This window comes from Vombatus ursinus, unplaced genomic scaffold (genome assembly GCF_900497805.2).
Source record: "Vombatus ursinus unplaced genomic scaffold, bare-nosed wombat genome assembly UNPS02008961.1, whole genome shotgun sequence".
Taxonomy (NCBI): domain Eukaryota; kingdom Metazoa; phylum Chordata; class Mammalia; order Diprotodontia; family Vombatidae; genus Vombatus; species Vombatus ursinus.
Genome location: NW_020948739.1, coordinates 6,244,007 through 6,262,784, shown reverse-complemented (window position 1 = coordinate 6,262,784; position 18,778 = coordinate 6,244,007). Strand labels below are relative to the sequence as shown.

The following is an 18,778-nucleotide window of genomic DNA, read 5'->3' as shown; positions in this document are numbered from 1 at the left end:
TTTCTTTGTCTTTAACAAAGAAATCTAATGGAGAGTGGGAAGAACCCTAGAGACGATCCAATCTGGTCCAATCCCTTCATTTTACAGATGAGGAAGCCGAAATTTGGGTTTAGTGACTGCCCAAGGTTACACAGGTGGTAATCACCGAACTTGGGATCTGAACCCAGGTCTTTTTACTCTAGAGCTAGTACCGGAATGGACTGAATTATGCTTTGAAAAGGAACTCCCCACCCTCACCCCCGCCCCCGGGGCGGGGAGGGGGGGGGGAAACGGACGGCTTGAAGCAAAGGAAATCAAGAAGCATTTATGAAGCACCCACTAGGCACAGCCTTAAGCGGCAGGGATGAGAAGAAAGTGAAAAGGCAGTCAGTCTCAAGAAGCTCAAGGTCTAATGTGGGAAGACAAGATACAGACATTCGTGTACCAACAGAATATATACAGGATAAATTGGAGGTAATTTCGGAAGAAAGGCACTGAGATTAGGGAATAAAGTTGAAGATAGAGGTAAAAGATGCAAAAATGGAATGAAAACGACTATAAAGGGTACGTAGGATGGATTTAACTAAAGCAGGGACTCAACCCGGAATGGAAGAACTTTTTAAAAATATATATATGGTAAGTTTATTTCAACGAGATTGATTTCCGTTGCCACCCTATGCATTTAAAAACATTATTCTAGCAAGGGATGCATAGACTTCCCTGGACCGCCCCGGACCCCCTTCGGGCTCAGGCCCCCGCGGGCACTGCCCTCTCGGGCTTCTCCCCTGATCCGGGTCGACCAGAAGCCCAACATCTTGGGCCGCAGCCGGCAGACGACGTGGGTGAGTAGTCCCGAGGGGCTCCCCCTGGCGAGGAGTCGGGCAGCCGGCGGGGCGAGGCTGGAGCTGCCCCGAGCACCTGCCCCGCAGCAGCAGGTCCGACAGGCCCCAGCCTGAAGCCCGCAAGCCAGCGGCGTCCGTCGGTAAAGAACGCGGTATGGAAAGAAACAAAAAGAAAAGCCTGTTCCAAAGTTCCCCAGCCGCGGCCGCCCTGCAGCACCGCACACGGCGAGGCCGCGCAGGCCGGCGCCGCCAGGTGGGGGCGAGGCTTCGGAAGGCGGCCACGGTCTCGAGGCAGGACCGCGGGGTGGGGGAGGGGCAGAAGGAGGGGGCGTGGGATAGAGCAGAGGCGGCGCCCCGAGCCGCCCCGCTGGGGAGGGGGGAGCGTTAACGGCGCTAACGGTGACTCGGGACAGCGGGGGCGGGGGGCGTGGAAGGGAGAGCAGTAGAGGTGCCGGGCCAGGGCTGGAGAGCAGCACCCCGGGCAACCACCGCGTTCTCGAAGCTCCGAGGCTCCAGGCCGAGGGGGCGTGACGGTGCCGTGACGCAGCTGCGGGGCACGCGGGGCGGGGCGGAGGCTGGGGGGAGGAGGCGGAGGAAGAGGAGGCGGAGGCGGAGGCTGGAGAATGGCAGTTGTCGGGAGGAGCCGCCGAGATCGGGCGGAGGAGGAGGAGTCCGGGAAACGGGCCGCCTGGACCCCTCCTCCACACCCACCCCCCTGCCCCATCTGAGCGGCGCCTCCGCCCGCCGGACCCCTCCCCCATACTTCCTCCTGCCGCCGCTGCCGCCGTCGCCGCCGCCGCCGCAGCCGGGAGATGGGCTTGGCCGCCAGCAGACAGCGGTGCCCCGGCCCCTGCGGCTGCAGCCTCCGTGCCTGAGTCGAAGGTATCGGGCCTCCGGGAGGGCACGGGAAGAGAAGGGAGGGGAGCCAGAAGAAGGGCGTCCCTGGGACTGCGGCCCCTCTCCGCGGCTGAGGCCGCGGCGCTTTCTCTCTCCGGGACGCCCGTGGAGCCGGGAGCCCTAGGGGAGGGAGAGGCCGGGGAGTGCCCCGCCGGCCTCGGGTTTTGTGTTTGGTTTTGTTTTTTCTGGGTCGGCTCTCCTCGGACGGGGCCGACGCCCTGCCGAGCTGGGGGGAGCCGCCCCGGGAGTCCGGTCCGTCCTCCCCGCCCGTGCTTTCCCAGGGGGTCACCCCCGGCGGTATTGTGACGGGAAGGGGGGCAGCGTCTCCCCTTGAAGCACTTCCCCCAACCTCCTGAGGGAGGGGAGACCTGAGCGGCGGCCGCCGCGGGGAGGCGGCGGGGGCGGAGCACATTCCTGGTGGGTGAAATCGGCTCTAACGGGACCGTTTTCCGTTTCTCGTCTTAAATTCCGAGAGCCGGGTCCACCCCGCTCCCCTTGCTTCTCCCCCACAGCCCCAGCTGGCGGGGGACCCCAAGGAAGGAAGGCGGGGGTCAAGGGGAATGTCCCCCAAAGAGGAGAGTGCTGTGGGAGATGCCGGCGGCCACGGAGGTGTTCCATGGGGGTCCTGGAGTTCCTGCCCCCCCTCCTGTTGAACCTTGAGAAGTAGGGTTCGCCGGCCCCGGGGCCCACCGTATATCATGCCTCTACCTTAGCCATTCTCGTTTTTCCTGCCAGTCACCCTAACGTTGCTTTCGATTCCTAGCTCCATTAAGGGGAAGAAAACGCCAGTTCAGTAATTCTGGGATTGGGTCAAGTCAGTGGGGAGAGGAAGTAGTGTGGGCTATCTATATATGGGAGAAGTGTTTACTTTTCTGCATTGAGATTCAGAGATGGAAATATGTAGGAAAGATGCCTTATTCGGTTTTTCCCACTTTACAACTCGAAATTTCTCCTGTGTTCTACTAATTGTTAACCCTTAAAAGTGTTGAGAGTGCTCCCATAGTTTTCAAACAGATTTACTGGAAATACGAGTTGCGAATGTTAGTAAGCAATAAAGTCATAATCATCCATTCGATCAACTTTCCTATCCTTTCTGGTTGTCTTAAATTGATCGTAAAGGTTCCTCCCCATGACATTTTTCTGTGGGAAAGTTACTAACCCTTTTTTTTTGTCTTTAAGCATTCATGTAGATATACAGCCCTACTGGTATCCATTTACATTTTTTAGTTTTGTGAACAAGGATACTATCGAAGTTTTGTTCCCAACTTTTCCATTCACTTATTAGGATCAGAAACTGGGCCTTGCCTTTCTTGCAAAAAGTATAAACAACACTGTATTGGTGAGCTCACCAGGAAAAGACTTTCATGCCTAGCTGGTACTCTGAAATAAACGTTATTATTAAGCTGTTCATTACTCTTTCTATATGAAATTTTGTTATTCAATACTTAGGAGTCTGAATTGAATTAAAATTTAAAGACATACTTACCTGTTTAGAAAGGGGAGAAATTGTCTCCTGTTGAACTCATTTTCAAAAGCTCTTTTTATAAAACTTAGTCCACGAATAGCTCCTTTTAAGAATATAAAAAGGGTAAAAAGTTTTGTTTGAGGATATATTATTTTTTATGAATGTGATAGAATTGGAAAGCTTGCTAAAAAAAGCAAACAAAAAAAACCTCCACTTCTTCCAGAGAAACAGCTCAGAAGAATGTAAGAATTTTTTTGATGAGTAAACTGAAATATTTAGAGGACAGCTTATTTTCTTTTTTGTTTCTTTTGTTAGGTTAATCTACCCCCATTTAAACTTTGTTCTGTTCTCTTCAACCTATCCTGAATAGTGGGCTCTTTGGACCCTGTAGCTTTGTGATAAATCTTCTGCTTATTGGGACTAACCCATAGTTGCTGTTTAGATTTTATTATATAGATGAAGTGTTTAAATTTTAAAGTCTTCATAAAGACTATTTGTAAGGATTTTGAAAATAAGCTTTGTTTTTAAAATCCCCATGTCTAAATATCTTTACATTTGGAAATTGATGCAAGACAGTAGTCTTGCAAATATTTCTGAATTTCATGCTAGACCTTTTACCTTGTGACTTTTTTAAGACTTAAAATCATCACATCTGAAACAGGCAAATTAATTATCTGTTTTATTTTTGGTTGCTTCAATTGGCTATTAATTTTAGTACAGGAGTGGTATTTTTAGTGTTGAAGTTTGTTTCCTGACTTTGGTGCTGAATGTGAGCTTAGCACATCACTTAACTTTTGAGTGTTTTTTCAGGATTATATTATTTTCCCCATAGCATATGAAATAAGTCTTAATAAATGTCTTATTTTTTTATAAGGTACATAAAAAATCTTACAAAAAGTCATGAAAAGAATTGTAGTTCATAAAATTTCAGTGTACTTGGTTGGAATCATAATAACATTTTTGTTGTTGACAAGCCAACTCTTGGGGCCTTCTTTTTATGTGACTAAATTTAAAGAGTCTAATGTTTTTATTATAGGATTGCTGGATGAATTTGGAATAGGTCATTTAAAAGAAGCAGATTCTTATAGCTTATATCATTATTTTAATATTTTCTGGTAGCTCATTCTTTGATCTTGAAAATTTAGGTTTAACACTGAATACTTACTGTACTTCTGTCATCATATTTTGGTTTGGTAGCAAAGAACATTGAGTTCAAAACTTGAATATTGGTTCATTTTTCTGTGTCTTCCATAAAATTGATAGTCTATTTAAAAGATTTCATTCTTGTAGCTTAAATTTTCTTAGTATCTCTCTGCTGTGACTTGCAGAACAGCTTTGTCATTTCTTTTACCAAATAAACTTCCCCAAAACCTAGTACACTGTTTTGTACATAGTAGGCACTTTGCAAGTGTTAGTTGGATGAATAAATGAATTCCATTTGTTCAGGCTATTAAGAACATAGTGGTTGACTCTTGGAATATATTTTTTATTTATCTCTGAAGCCATTCACAAGGGCCTTTTCATTTGTCAAATGTACTCTGGTTTCCTCCAGACAAAGCATATGCTTTCATATCTTTAAGGTCTGCAGACAAAATGAGGCCACTTCTGAGTATAAGCAGAGTAAACTAATCATTTCTGAATTTATCATCAGCAACATAATGCACTGTGTTTTGCAAACTACCAGGTCAAGCAGAAATACTTTAATAATTGACTCAAAAGAGAGTACTCTCATATATGAAACACTTTAGTGCTTAGAAGCTTTGGTTTGACTCCTATTCAGCAAAATGTTAATCTGATTACTGATAAACCCTTCTCTACAACAGCTAAATTTTCCATACTTAATTAAGCTGATAGTTTGGTGAAGGCTTTTTCCCCTATCAGAAGCTAATTTTACCTTTGTTATATTTATATTTTCAGTTTTAAGATGTCACTTCTTTGTTAACTGAAAGAAGATGCATAAGATCAAAACAATACACATGTATAACTACATCTGCACAGCTGAAGACAGAGGGATGATATTGCTTTGCTAAATACATCTATCTATCCCAAATGGTGGTAGACTTCAACCAAAAAAGGTAAGAGATATTTTGAATGCCTGTCAACTTGGTTGTTTCACTTTCCCTCTGATAACTTCCATATTTATATTTTCTGCATTTAAAGTCTGAAAAATTTGTGGCTTTTCAAGTACACTAATATTAGTATTTGTGTTTGCTTTCTTCATAGCTTAGATAACTGAGCAATAATCAGTTTGTTCTCTTGATGGCAACAGTGTTCCTTCAGGACATGACATTGGCCTTGAAAGTGTTCTGGAAACCTTGGTACTACTGATAACAATTAGTTATTTTTGCTTTAAAAAGCATTCAGTGAAATATTAGTTAATTATAACTATTGTATGTATTTGGAGAAGTTTACATGGCAGAGTTTGAGAAGCATAAGTATCGTGTAACTTGAGTGTTTAATGTATTTGCATATTGATTTATTGTGAAGCAAAAAGCTGCTCAGAAGTTACCTCATTAGTAGAATCATAGAATGTTAAATCTCAAAGAAACCTTGGACAATGTTGTCTAAGCCCTTTGATTTAATAGATAGGAAGCTGAGACCCAGAGAGATTAAGCAATTTATCCATAGCCACATTTAAACTTAGTAACAGAGCTGGAACTAGAATCCAGGTCTCCAGACTGGTTTTTGGGCCTAAAATGTAGTATGTAGGTCATCCCAAATTGCTGTTTTTAGGCTCTCCCTTGTTCCAGAGACCCCTGGATTATAAATAGCCCTGGTGTAAATGTCAAGAGTAGTCCATGACTGCTTGAAGAAAAGAGGCAGTCTGATGGAGATAAGCCATGGGAGAGAAACATTTGTTAAGGGTGGTATAGAAGGGACTGTAGACTGGGGCAGCTAGGTGGCAAATTGGATAGAGCACCAGCCTTGGAAGCAGGAGGACTGAGTTTAAATCTGGCCTTAGACACTTACTAACTAGCTGTGTGACCCTGGCAAGTCACTTAACCCCCATTGCCTCCAAAATTTAAAAAAAAAACCCAACACAGAGGGGAGTGTAGAGAAGTTAGCGAAGAACAATAGAGGAAGCTTACAGCATTAGGCTTCTAGATAAGTACTGTCTTGTATTTATACAACATTGAATCTCTCCAGGTGCATATAAGACGTCACTAAGTTAGAGGATGTCTATGTCCCTACTAGAGGAAGGGATGTCCCTTCAGATACCAAAGTTGCTATTTAGTTAACCTGGTTTTGATGCTTTTCATTCTTTGGACTTTGGAACTTCACCACCATGCAGCTGCCTCCTCTTCTCCCATTGGTGAGTTCTTCCAAGGACTCTATTTTGAGGGAGGGCCCAGACCAGCGCTATTTTTCATTATCCAGACCTTGTCACCATTCCCCCATTACCTTCCACCTCTTCTTTTTAGTCTCTTTATATATAGTCTTCTGCCATTAGAAGGTAAGTTGCTTGATTGCAGGGACTACTTTTCTTTTTACTATTTTTTGTATCCAACAACAACAGCACTCATTAGCACAGTGTCCGGCATATAACAAGCACTTAATAAATGTTTCTTGACTTGCCTTGAGTGTGACACATTTTGAAACAGGGAAAAGTAGCAATTCTTAATAATTTTATTTTAAGATGCATTATAAAAATATGAGAAAATCCAAACAAGGCCAAACATTATGCAGTTACTTATATTGCACATAAGAACCAATTACAGTTTGCAATAGGAATTCAGGAGGGCATATTTAGCCAGTCTGAGCATTGGTTTTTAACCAGCTAGTATAGGGGTCTTAACCATTTTTTGTGAGATGGATCTTCTTGGCAGTCTGGTGAAACCTGTGGATCTCTTTTCAGAATGTTTGTTGCCTATATTCATAATAGGCAATGCTACATTTTAATTAGAGATTGGTGAAAGGAAAGATACATTATTTTTACCCAGCCGAGGTCATGGACCCCCTGAAATCTATCCACAAACCCTAGTTAAAGAATTCCTGATCTAGCCTGATCTTTTCTAGTTGAAGGATTTGTGGTAAGTAGCTTGTGGGTTTTTTCAACTGAAATCTTAAAATTCAGAACCTTAGTAGGAAGAAAATTAAAACTGATTCATTTTCTACCTGCCTTTCTTGCTGCTAAATAAAGTACTGTTTAAAGATGTGTGGTACTGACATGAATGAAAATAATGTGTATCCCTGCTAAACCAAGGGTACCATTTGAAAGAATTCTATTGATATTGGAGCTAGAAGAGCAGGTATAGCTAAGGCAGCTAGGTGATGAAGTGATACATGATTCTTCATATTGTATTACAATACAATATAATATATACATGATATAGCTTCTGCTTATTGGGATTAATCTGTAGTTAATGTGAAGTAGATAGAACTAGACCTAGAGTCAGGAAGACTTGAGTTCAAATACAGCCTCAGACACTTAGGACCCTGGGCAAGTCACTTAATGTCTATCAGCCTCAGTTTCCTCAACTGTAAAATGAGGATTATAATAGCACCTACCTCACAGGGTTACAAGGCTCAGTCCTCAATTCATCAGTTGAGCTATTTTCAGTAACATTCTACTGGCACATAGTAAGAACTTCATAAATACTTATTCCCTTGTACATTGCTTTTCATAGCAAAAAGTAACATGTAAATAAATGCTGGCTATTATTATTTTTAAAATTTTTTAAATTTTTATTATTAAAAATAGTCCTTTTCATTGTTTGTATATGCTAAATGCCAGTAGAATCTTTAAACTGGCCTGATAAAGTTTGCTGAAATTTCTGGGACCATACCAAAAAAATCCTCATTAAATCAGAAGAGTTTATCCATGTGTGTTGATCATAGTATCCAAATTATGTTTATGGCAGGTATCAGAGACAAAAATCTTCCTTTTGAATCTTAGTATTCTACTCGGACTACTAGAAGAAGGGCTCCCAGGATAAGCAGAACTGAGAAGTAAAGATTATATATACTAGTAATCTTAATTTTGTCCTTCTCTTTTTCCGTCTGGCTTCACTACTACAGTCTTAATATCTGGAATATATATTAGTCCTTAACCCTTTTATTATTTTGGAAGTGAGATCCTCACAGAAGGGTTGAGAAAAGCATTAGTTTGAATTTTTGTACTTTTTTTTAATTCCTGGAATTAAAAAGATCAGTGGAATTACTTTACCTTGCCTACCGTATGCACATTATTTTAACAAAAAAATGTATTCTTCATATAAAATCTCATAGGGCCCAAGAAGGTTTTTTTGTTTGTTTATTTTCTTTTAAATAAATATGAATGTGAAATGAAGTTTGGGGAAAATCTGTTTCAGGCCCTAGGACCAATATATGACAAGGCATGGAGGAAGGAGTGGGAGAAAATAGGAAAAAGTAAAAATGTTAGTCTGGTTAGAAGTCATTTTGTAGGTGAAAGTGAGAGGCCTTGGTCTAGGACAGTCTGTGCAGTTAAATATAGCTTGATAATAGTGTCTGTCAAGGGAAACTAGAAGATTCTAAGAGGTGACCTATCTCCTTCCAGTAGGCTAACATGGACTTGGGGATTGTCTTTTAGGATGTCTATTTATCCTTGAAGATACCAAGTCTTTTAAATATAGTGATACGGTATACTAAAAACAAATTTTTGGGTAGGGGATATTTTTCCCCAATTATAGAAAAAGGTTTTGTATATGTGAGGCCAGACTTTGATCCCAGGCATCCCTTTTTTTTCCCCTTTGGCTTGGTACCATGGATAGAGTGTTGGGGTCAGGAATATCCAAGTTCAAATCCTTCCTTAGACTGTGATCTTGGGCAAGTCAATTACATTTTTGTCACACTCAGTTTCCTCATATGTAAAATGAGGGGGTTATACACTTACTGGCCATCTCATCTCCAGCAGATGGCCCCCTCTTCCTCCCTCCCTCTCTCTCTCTCTCTCTCTCTCTCTCTCTCTCTCACACACACACACATCTTCAGTCTCTCCTTATCTCCTCGATGCTTCCCTGTCATCTATATACACATGCCCATGTCTTCCCTTCGTTCTCAGAAAACCCTCATTTAATCCATCCATACCTACTAGCTATTGTTCTGTATGCATTCTTCCCTCTAAACTCCTTGAGAAGGCTGTCTACAATAGTGGTTTCCACTCTTCCTTTTTTCTCACTCTCTTCTTAACTCTCTACATCCTGACTTCATACCTCGTTGTTCAACTGAAACTGCTCACTTCAAATATCATGGCATTTTCTCAATCTTCATCCTTTTGGACCTCTACAGCTTTGGTACTGTCAGTCACTCCCTTCCTGACACTTTCTTTTCTCTCCAGGTTTTTGTGACACTACTGCATTGAGGTTTACCTTCTACCTGTCTTGATAGCTTTGACTCATTTTCCTTTGCTAGATCTTTATCCAGGTCATGTCCTCCAACCGTGGGTGTCCCAGGGCTCTGCCTCTTCTCTTCTCCCTCTGTATTATTTTACTTAGTGACCTCATCAGCACCCATGGATTCAACTAGCTTCTCTGTGCTGATGATTGTTAAACTTTACCCACTCCATTCTCTCTGCTGACCTCCAGTCTCACCATCTCTAAGTACCTGTTAGACATTTTGCACTGGATATTCCCTAGACTTCTTAAACTCAGTATATCTAAAATTGAACTCATTCTTTCCCCCAAAACTCTTCCCTCTTTCTAATTTACCTATTGCTGTCGAGGGTATCACTATCCTCTGAGTCACTTAAGCTTGCAGGCTAAGTTGACTCCTCATTCTCACCCCCATATTCAATCTGTTGCCGAAGAGTGCCAATTTTACCTTTATAACATTTCTTGTATATACCCTTGTTTCTCCTCTGATACTGAAACCACCGTGAAGTTCAGGCTTTCATTATCTCGTGCTTGGACTATTGGCATTAGCCTGTTGGTTGATCTGCCAAAAAGGTCTTTGGCATAGGTCTGGCCGTGTCACACACACATCCCTCCCACCCTCCCCCAAATTCATACAGTCAGTAAACTCCAGTGGTTCCCTCTCACCTCCAGAATAAAATATAAAATCCTGTTTAGCATTAAAAGACTTTAATAACCTGCTCCCACTCCACCTTTTCAATCTCCTTACACCTTATGATCCTCCCTTCACTCCCCCCACACATATTCACCTTTCCAGTGACATTGGTCTCCTTCCTGTTTCTTGAACAAGACAATTCATTGTCTTCTGACTCCAAGCATTTTCACTGACAGTTCCTGATGCTTGGAATACTCTCCCTCCTTATTCCCACCTTCTAGATTCCCTTACTTCCTCCAAGTCTCAGCCAAAATCCTGTCAGGAAGCTCCCTTAATTCTAGTTCCTTTACTCTGTTGAATATTTTTACTTTATCCTTTATATAGTTTGTACTAGATTTTTGCAGGTTGTCTCTCAAATCATAGTGTGTTCCTCCAGGGCAGAGACTGTCTTTTACTTTTCTTTGTATCCCTAGTGCTTAGCAAAGTTCTTGGCACATAGTAGGTACTGAATAAGTATGAATTGACTGACTGACTCTAAGATCACTCCTAACTCCAAATCTGTGAGCCTATGATTTATGAGAGCATCCAATTGATTTTTAGTATCTTTAGAAGGAATTGGACCAAAGGAAGACCATGTGTTTACATTGAAAGAAGCTAAGGCTATTAAATTGAAAGCTGGATAATCATAATTGGTCTTCAGCATTACTATCTTAATCATTCTCATTTTTGTCCTAGTATCCCTAGTACTTAGCACAATGCCTGGAACGTGGCATGTGCTTAACGTAGCTGTTTATTAATCCTTAACAGACTTTTCGTAGTTCACCTACTCTGTGAAAAGGACTGTGCTAAGCTCTGAGCATATGGAGAGGTATAAGACTTGATTCCTGCCATTGTGAACCTGTTATAGTATAGTTAGAATAAAAGTGCCAGGTGAATGAAGGTGCCTTAAGAGTTCAGAGGAGGGAAAGAATCCTATTGAGCTTTAGCATTTAAGGGAATTGTTTTGTTTTGTTTTTGGAGGAAAGGAGTTTTGACCTGAGTATTGAAGGTTGGTTGGATTTTAGTAAGCAGAAGGAAGGGGAGACCAGAGCATAGCCAGGGGAATGGAACATCATGTGCTGAGAACATTAAGTAGGCCAGTTTTAATGGAATATAGAGTGGGTAAGTGGGGAGTAGTCTTCTGGAAGGAGGTTGGAATTCAATTATGAAGGGTTTAAAATGCTGTGGAAGTTTGTATTTTATCCTAACGGCAATAGGAAACCATTTGAAACTTTTTGAGTAGAGTAATAACATTGCTACCCATGTTTTAGAAATGTCACTTTGTAAAATGTTGGTGGAGGGGTGATTGATTGGACAAGGGAAGAGATTAGAGGCAGGGAGACCGTTTGGGAGATTACTGTAAGACGTGATGAAAATCTGAGCTAGGAAGCCTTTGAATGGGATGGATAGATATTATGGAGGTAGAATTAATTGATTAGTTATTGGGGGGCGGGATTAGTGAGGGAGAGTGAAGGATTAAGGCTAACTCCAAGGTTGTAAATATTGGTGGCTGGAAGGATGGTAGTGCCTTGTATAATGTTAGGGAAGATCAGAAGAGGAGTGGGTTTTGGGTAGAAGATTTGAAGTTCTTTTTCGGATATGTTGAATTTGAAATGCATGTGAGACATTCTAGTAGTGATATCCAGCAGACTGGGTTGCATGAGATAAGGATTGGAGTTGTTGATTTAGGAGTCCCCTGCATAGAGCTGGATGGGAGCTGATGATATCACCAAGAGAAAGTATATATAGAGAAAAGGGTACAGGACAGAGCCCTAGGATATAGCTACACATAGAGCAGGACATGGATAATGAGCCAAGAAAGGAGAAGGGTGCCTTAAAAATCTTCTAGTTTAGTCTACACCTGCATAGGAATCCTTTTCACAGCATGTCTGGCATAATCATTGGGCCTTTGCTTGAAAACTGAGACTGATAGGGAATTCACTACTTTCTAAGGCAGCCTGTTCCACTTTGGATCAGATTAATTGGAAGTTTTTCCTTTCCATATATGGTGTGGAAATTGCCTCTTCAACTTCTACCTGTTGCTTTTCATTCTGCTCATTAATCATTCTTCTACATGATAGCCCTTCAGATCTTTAAAAACTACTATCAAGACACATACACACACACACACACACGTACACACACGTGGACTAACTGGGTGGGGAACAGATGTTTAGTTTTTTTTTTAAAACAATCTAAACATTCTTAGATGGCATGCTTTCAAGTCACCTCACTATCCTTGGTTGCCCTCTTTTGGACGTTTGGCAATATCCTTCCTAAAAGCTGCCCTTTGTTTTTCAAAATATTAAGGAGTACTCCAGTAATGGAGCACTTCTTAGACTTTTACTATTATGAGTTACTATTTAGAATTGAAATTAATACAATTGATATTTTTAAATTCTATAAATCAGGCTTTTCATTGATTTACACCCAACTTAGGTTTTTATAGCATCATTGGCTCTAGGCCTGGAAGAATTAGTTGAAGTTACCTTGTTTGTAAGATGTTGCTATTCTGTCATAAAGGGTGCTGTTATATTTTCTAGTAAAGCTGGATTTCTGAGTCTAGTTGTTTACTTTTTCTTCCTTTATCCAGTTCCTTTTTTTTAGAGATCTTCAGTTTCATGACTGTGAGATAACTTTTACTTCTTTCTGGAGGAATTGGAATTGGAAGCTTATTGTGCTGCTGATATAAACTAGGTTATGGAATGATAAATTAGAAATGTCTTAAGTGAGTGATTTGGATTCAGCAGACCTAAAAATCTACCCCTTCTTGGGTAGTAGAACTCTAACTGGATAGAAAAAATGAGGTTTTTCTATTTCAGAAATTGTTTGAGTATTTATTGTGTTAGGCCTCTAAGGTCCCAAAAAAGTATATTAATAGCCCACATTTGTATAGTGCTTTAAGGTTCATAAAGTACTTTCCTCGTAACAACTGTGTAATTTAAACTATGAAATATGACGATATACATGCATATAATATATAGGAAATAAAAGATTTTGTTATGTTGAGTCTGTGTCTGTATATACATAACTTCAGTTCTTCAGGGACTCAAGATTTCTTCAGTATAGTACTCTTTTCACTGATGCAGATTACAGTTCATCTTTGTCTTAGTGATCTGCTTTAAGGAGTTTGCTGTGTGGAAGGAAAAATAATAAACCTCTTGTGGAAAACCTCATGATGAGTGTCTCTGAACTTAGCCTGGTCCTCAGTCAGTTTCCAGTCCTTTTATTGGTAGTCTTTCTAGTTTTCAGGACCTTATTAGACCTCATGCTTTGCTGCTGTAGTCTTTGAGAGTTTAGAGATTACTCACAAGAAATGATTTGGAAACATCTGAGGGGAGTACTGTAGTGGAAGATATAATTATATTAGTAACCAATTGTTCTCCTTTCCTCAAGTCTCTCTCCACTTTAGTCTATGTTACATGCTCTTGCCACAGTTATTTTCCTTAAGCACAGATCTAAACATGTCATTCCCCTATTGAATCAACACCACTGCTTTCATATTGCTTGTAGAATAAAATACAATTTCCTTATTTTAGCTTTTAAAGCCTTTTACAACTGTGCCCCAGCCTGTCTTTCCAGTATCATTATGTATTACTGCTTCTCCCACACTCTGCAGTCCAACCAAACTGGCCTTCTTTCTATACCTCCATTCCTGTTTCTATTTCTTTGCACTGCAGTGCCTAGAATGTACTCCCTTCTCACCTTTTTGTCTCATAGAATTGTTCTGTACCTTAAAAATGCAACTCAGGTACCTCCTTCTTTATGAATACTTTTCCTAATGCCCTCAAATGTTAGTGTCTTCCTTTTCTAACTACTTTGTATTTAATCTCTTTATATTCATTCCTTATGTGTATGTATTATATCCTTATGTATGTCTCATTTTCCTAGTTTGAATGTAAGCTCTATATGACTAGGGATTGTTTTGTTCATGGCATTTGTATCCTCATGTCTAGCACAGTTCCTGACACATTTGTTGTTGCTCAGTCCATGACCTCATCGACTTTTTAATGTTCCATTAGGTTTTTCTTTGCATTTACAAAAAGCCCAACCATTTTAAAAGTATTTTTAATACCCTTTGTTCACAAGGCAAAGTGGGGAGCAAAGCAGGCTTAAAATGAGGAATGAGATTGGTAATAACCCATTCTTGTTTATTTGTACCACTTGGGAACAGAGGTTCCAAAAAATGCAAAATTATATAATTGAGACTTTTTTTGGTTTCCAAATGTTTTTAAATTTACTTTTTAAAATTTGGGTGTATCAAATGTAATATTTAATGTTAATCTTTAAAATTTATTGATACAACTTATTTTGATACAGATTCCCAACAAACAGCCAAGCAAATTGCCTTATAAGGAATATTCCCTGAAAGTATTTGGTTTTGCCATTGTTAACGGAAAAGAAAAATGTCTTTTAGTTTTGACAGTGATATTAATATTGCTTATTGTATTTGACCAGTGAGTCAAATACAGTTTTGAGTTTTTTGGGTGTTTTTTTCACTCTTACGTTGATTTTGTTTACATTATTATAATGATTATGTGTATTATTTCTTTTAACTGCTTTCATAACTCTCCCTTCACACAAGTCTTTTTATAATTTCTCTGAATTCTTCATATTTGCAATTCCTTACAAGCGTAGTCATATTTCATTACATAATATGCTCATACATTTTTCCAGTTGTGCATATTTTTTGTTTTCAGATTTTTGTTATAAATAATGCCACTATGAACGTTTTACACATTTGAGTCTTTTCTTGCTACCAGCAACTTTCTTGGAATATAGCAGCTGTTGTAGAATCTCCAGGTTAGACAGTAGGGACAGCCTAATAAAGTTGGCAGTAAATTAACATGTCAGTCTTTCCACAGCTCCTGCAAAAATGAGCATTCCCACCTTATGACATTTTTGATTGCTTGATAGGTTTGAGGCAATACCTCAGGGCTCTTTTACTTTGCATTTCTCTAATTATTAGTGGTTTTGAACATTTTTTTCACATGGGCATTGATTGTGTCCTTTTGAAAACTGTTCCTATGTTTTTGGAATGGTAATTTCTTTTAAGTACATTTTATTGATGTCTTTTGTCTTTATGTCACAGTTACATTTCAGCACCCACTTCAGAATGAACTCTCCCTTGTGACAAAAGAAAAACAAGCCAAATGTCAGATATTTGCCACAAGTGAGGATGCGTACAGTGTGTTCTAGAGTCCCCTGCCTTTCTGCTTTGAGAGAGATTTGTTTCATTATTGCTTCTCCTAAACTTTCGTGGATTTTTCAATCATTCACAGTTTATCTTCCTTTTGGTGTTATTTTCCTTAGTATTGTTTTAGGTAGTCAATCAATAACATTAATTGAGCACCTACTATGTGCCGAGCACTGTACTGGAGATGCAAAGAAAGGTATAAGACAGTCCCTGCTCTCAAGAAGTTCACAGTCTGATGGAGGAGACTACACCGATTAAATTGGAGACAATCAACAGAGAAAGGCACTAGAATTACGGGGTTTGGGAAAGGCATCCTGTAGTAAGAGGGATTTTAGCTGGGACATGAAGGAAGCCAGGGAATCTAGGAGATAGAGATGAAGGAGGGAGGTGGTATTCCAGGCATGAGAACAGCCAGTGAAAATGCTCAAAGGAGATGGATTATCTTGTTCATGTAACAGCCAGGAGGCCAGTGTCACTGGAAGGATGAATATGTGGGGGGGCAAGGTGGTGTGTGGAGTGTAAGGAGACTGGAAAGGTGGAGTGGGTAGTGGCAAGACTTTGAATGCTAAACAAGAGCTTATGTTTGATTCTGAGTTGATTTGGGAGCCACTGGAGTTTATTGAATGGGGTGGAGTGGGAGAGGTGACACGGTCACACCTATACTTTAGGAAGATCATTCTGGCAGCTGACTGGAGAATGGACCGGAATGAAGAGAGACTTGTGGCAAATAGACCCACCAGGAGGCTGTTGTAATAGTCCACACTTGAGGTGATGATATCATTATTAGAGAAGAGAAGAGGGCTTATGTAAGATATTCTAGAGGTAAAATTGACCAGCTTGACAACTGATTGGATGTGAGAGAGGGAGATTGAAATGAGTGAAGAAAGAGTCATGGATGATTGTGAGCCTGAGTGACTAGTGTTACCCTTGACAGTAAGAGGGAAGTTGGAAATGGAGAGAGTTTGGGAGGAAGGGTAAGAAGTTCAGTTTTTTGAACATGTTTAGTTTAAGATGTCTAAGGGACATCTAGTTGTAGATGTCTGAAAGGCTATTGGAAATAGGAGTCTGAAGAGATTAGGAGAGAGGTTAGGACTGGATAAGTAGAGTTGATGAGATAACCAGATGAAGTAGTATAGAAGGAGAAGAGGCATAGGACAGAACCCTAGAAAACACCCACTTTTAGTGGGCATAACAGATGAAGATCCAGCAAAGGAAACTGAGTTGAAGCATCAGGAGGGGAACCACAGTAGAGTAGTGTCATGGAAACTTGGAAAGAAGAGAGTATCAAGAGGATATACTATGGTTTTTTAAAGCCATTCTTCATTCAGTAGGTATCCACTTCATTTCCACTTCTTTTGTGTACTACAGAGAATACTGCAATTAATATTTTGTTAAATAATTGAACCTTTGTTTTTCTGTCTTTGGCTTTTTGAGGAATATATACCCGGTAGTGGAATAGGTAGGTCAGAGGGTTTGGAAAGTTTTGGTCACTTTTCTTGCATACTTCCAAACCATTATCTACTACCATTGGATCTCTTCACAGTTTTACCAACAGTGGAATCACTATCTTCCTATAGTTAGTTCCTCTATTATTGTCATTCCCCAATCCTTTTCATCTCTTCCAATTTGCTTAGTAATCTCTTTTAAATAAGGTAACAAAGTCTATTTATTATGCCCTATTACTAAAAATTGTCAGAGAATTAACGTATTGCTATTATGATACTTACCTAGAGAAAGATCCAGAGAGGCTTGGAGAACAGACAAAATCTCATTTCAATACTAAAAAAGACTGGTTAAATCTTAAAATAAAAGGGATAGAATCACTAAAAACTGAAACTAGGACTATCTTGATTGATCAGTGGGGTTAAGGAGCTCCGCCCCTACAAGGGTGAAAGGGTTCAGAGAAGAACAACTAAAAATTATTAGGGTAGATGGAGTTAACTACCAAATAGAGACAGCTTCAAAAGATTAGAACCCTTGAGTCTAAAAAGGCAAAAGCCTAGACAGGGATATGATTAAATATATAGAAGGATCAAGATATGGATGCGGGTGAACATAGATTTATTTACCAAATCCAAGGGCATTAGAACTTGGACATTGGACTGAGCTCCAGGCATGGAACAGGTTGTTAGGTTGTTTGACTCTGAAATCCTGTTTGACTTTTAAAGCCTTTTATAACCTGGATCCTCCCTGTTTTCAAAATTTTATTATGCTTTATTCTCCTGCACAAACCCTGTGATTCAGCTACACTGGCCTACTTGCTATTTCTCACACATGATACTCCATGTCCATTTTCCGTGCCATTTTACTGGGTGTCCTTCATGCTTGGAATGCTCTCCCTTCTTAACTTTGCCTCCTGACTTCTTTGGCTTTCTTCAGGACTCACTTCAAATTCCACTTTCTGTAGGAGGCATTTCCCAGTCACCCCAATTGCTAATGCTTTCTCCCAAAGATTACCTTTTATTCATACTGTATATATCTTATATGTACATAGTTATTTGCATGTTGTCTCTCCTCCTTAGAATTTGAACTTCTTCAGAGCAGGGACCATCATTTTGCCTTCCTTCTATGCACAATGCCTAATACATCATAGGTGTATAATAAATACTTGTTCACTGACTATTGATTTTATTGGAAAAGCTGTCAGTGTTCCTCCATTACAAATAATGCTCATCTTTTGGTTTTAGGCAAAATGCTTTTGATCAGATTAAGGGAAAGGACCTCTTTTGTGCTTTTTAGTGTTTTTGACATGAATGAGTACAGTATTTTTGTAAATGCCTTTTCTGTATCTATTGATATAATCGTATATTTTTTATTATTTCATGCTACTTTTTTTCTAAGGAAGCATCATGGCATAGAGGTCTACCTTCGAAGTTCGTTGGTTCACATCCTTCCTTTCACATATAATGTGTGACTTAACCTTTCGGTGTCCCCAGGCAGTTCACACTGGGAGTTCCCCGTTTCAATAAAATCACAGGTCTGGAAGAAAAAAAGAGTTTTCCTGATGTTTGGGGTATCCTTATATTCCTGGTGTGAATAAATGAACGAAAAAGAGTATATTACATATCTTTATTTCATATATTTAAATATAGTAATTATTTTTGTACATATAAAAAGATAGGTCCTGGTGTGAGAGGATCCAGGTTTAGCATAAATATTTTGATTTTAATGAATACTTCTTAGAATATATTGCCCTAGTCTCTTTACCAGCATCTTATTGAAAAAATTTGCATCAATGTTCATTAGTGATATTGATCTGTAGCTCTTTTTCTCTGCTTTATTTCTCCCTGATTTGGGAGTTGGGATTGCATTTGTCTCAGTTTCTGATAGTGTCTTCTTTCTTTGAAAAATTGCAATATTCTTTTAATGACTCTAAACTTTTCTAGTCTTTTT

The 18,778-nt window shown here is 40.0% G+C and overlaps 1 protein-coding gene across 3 annotated transcripts in view; it reads left to right on the top strand.

The window, feature by feature from the left end:
• The first annotated feature begins 319 nt into the window (after positions 1 to 319).
• The window catches only part of RNF19A (ring finger protein 19A, RBR E3 ubiquitin protein ligase), a 79,388-nt gene continuing 60,929 nt past the window's right edge, over positions 320 to 18,778 (top strand). For 2 of the 3 annotated variants that reach the window (XM_027849962.1, XM_027849961.1), the window contains exons 1-2: positions 1,615 to 1,703; positions 5,101 to 5,258. The gene's annotated coding sequence lies outside the window, so the exon portion shown is untranslated. Of the gene's footprint in view, positions 616 to 1,614; positions 1,704 to 5,100; positions 5,259 to 18,778 lie in introns of those variants that run through there. The other variant, XM_027849963.1, reaches the window with a different exon arrangement.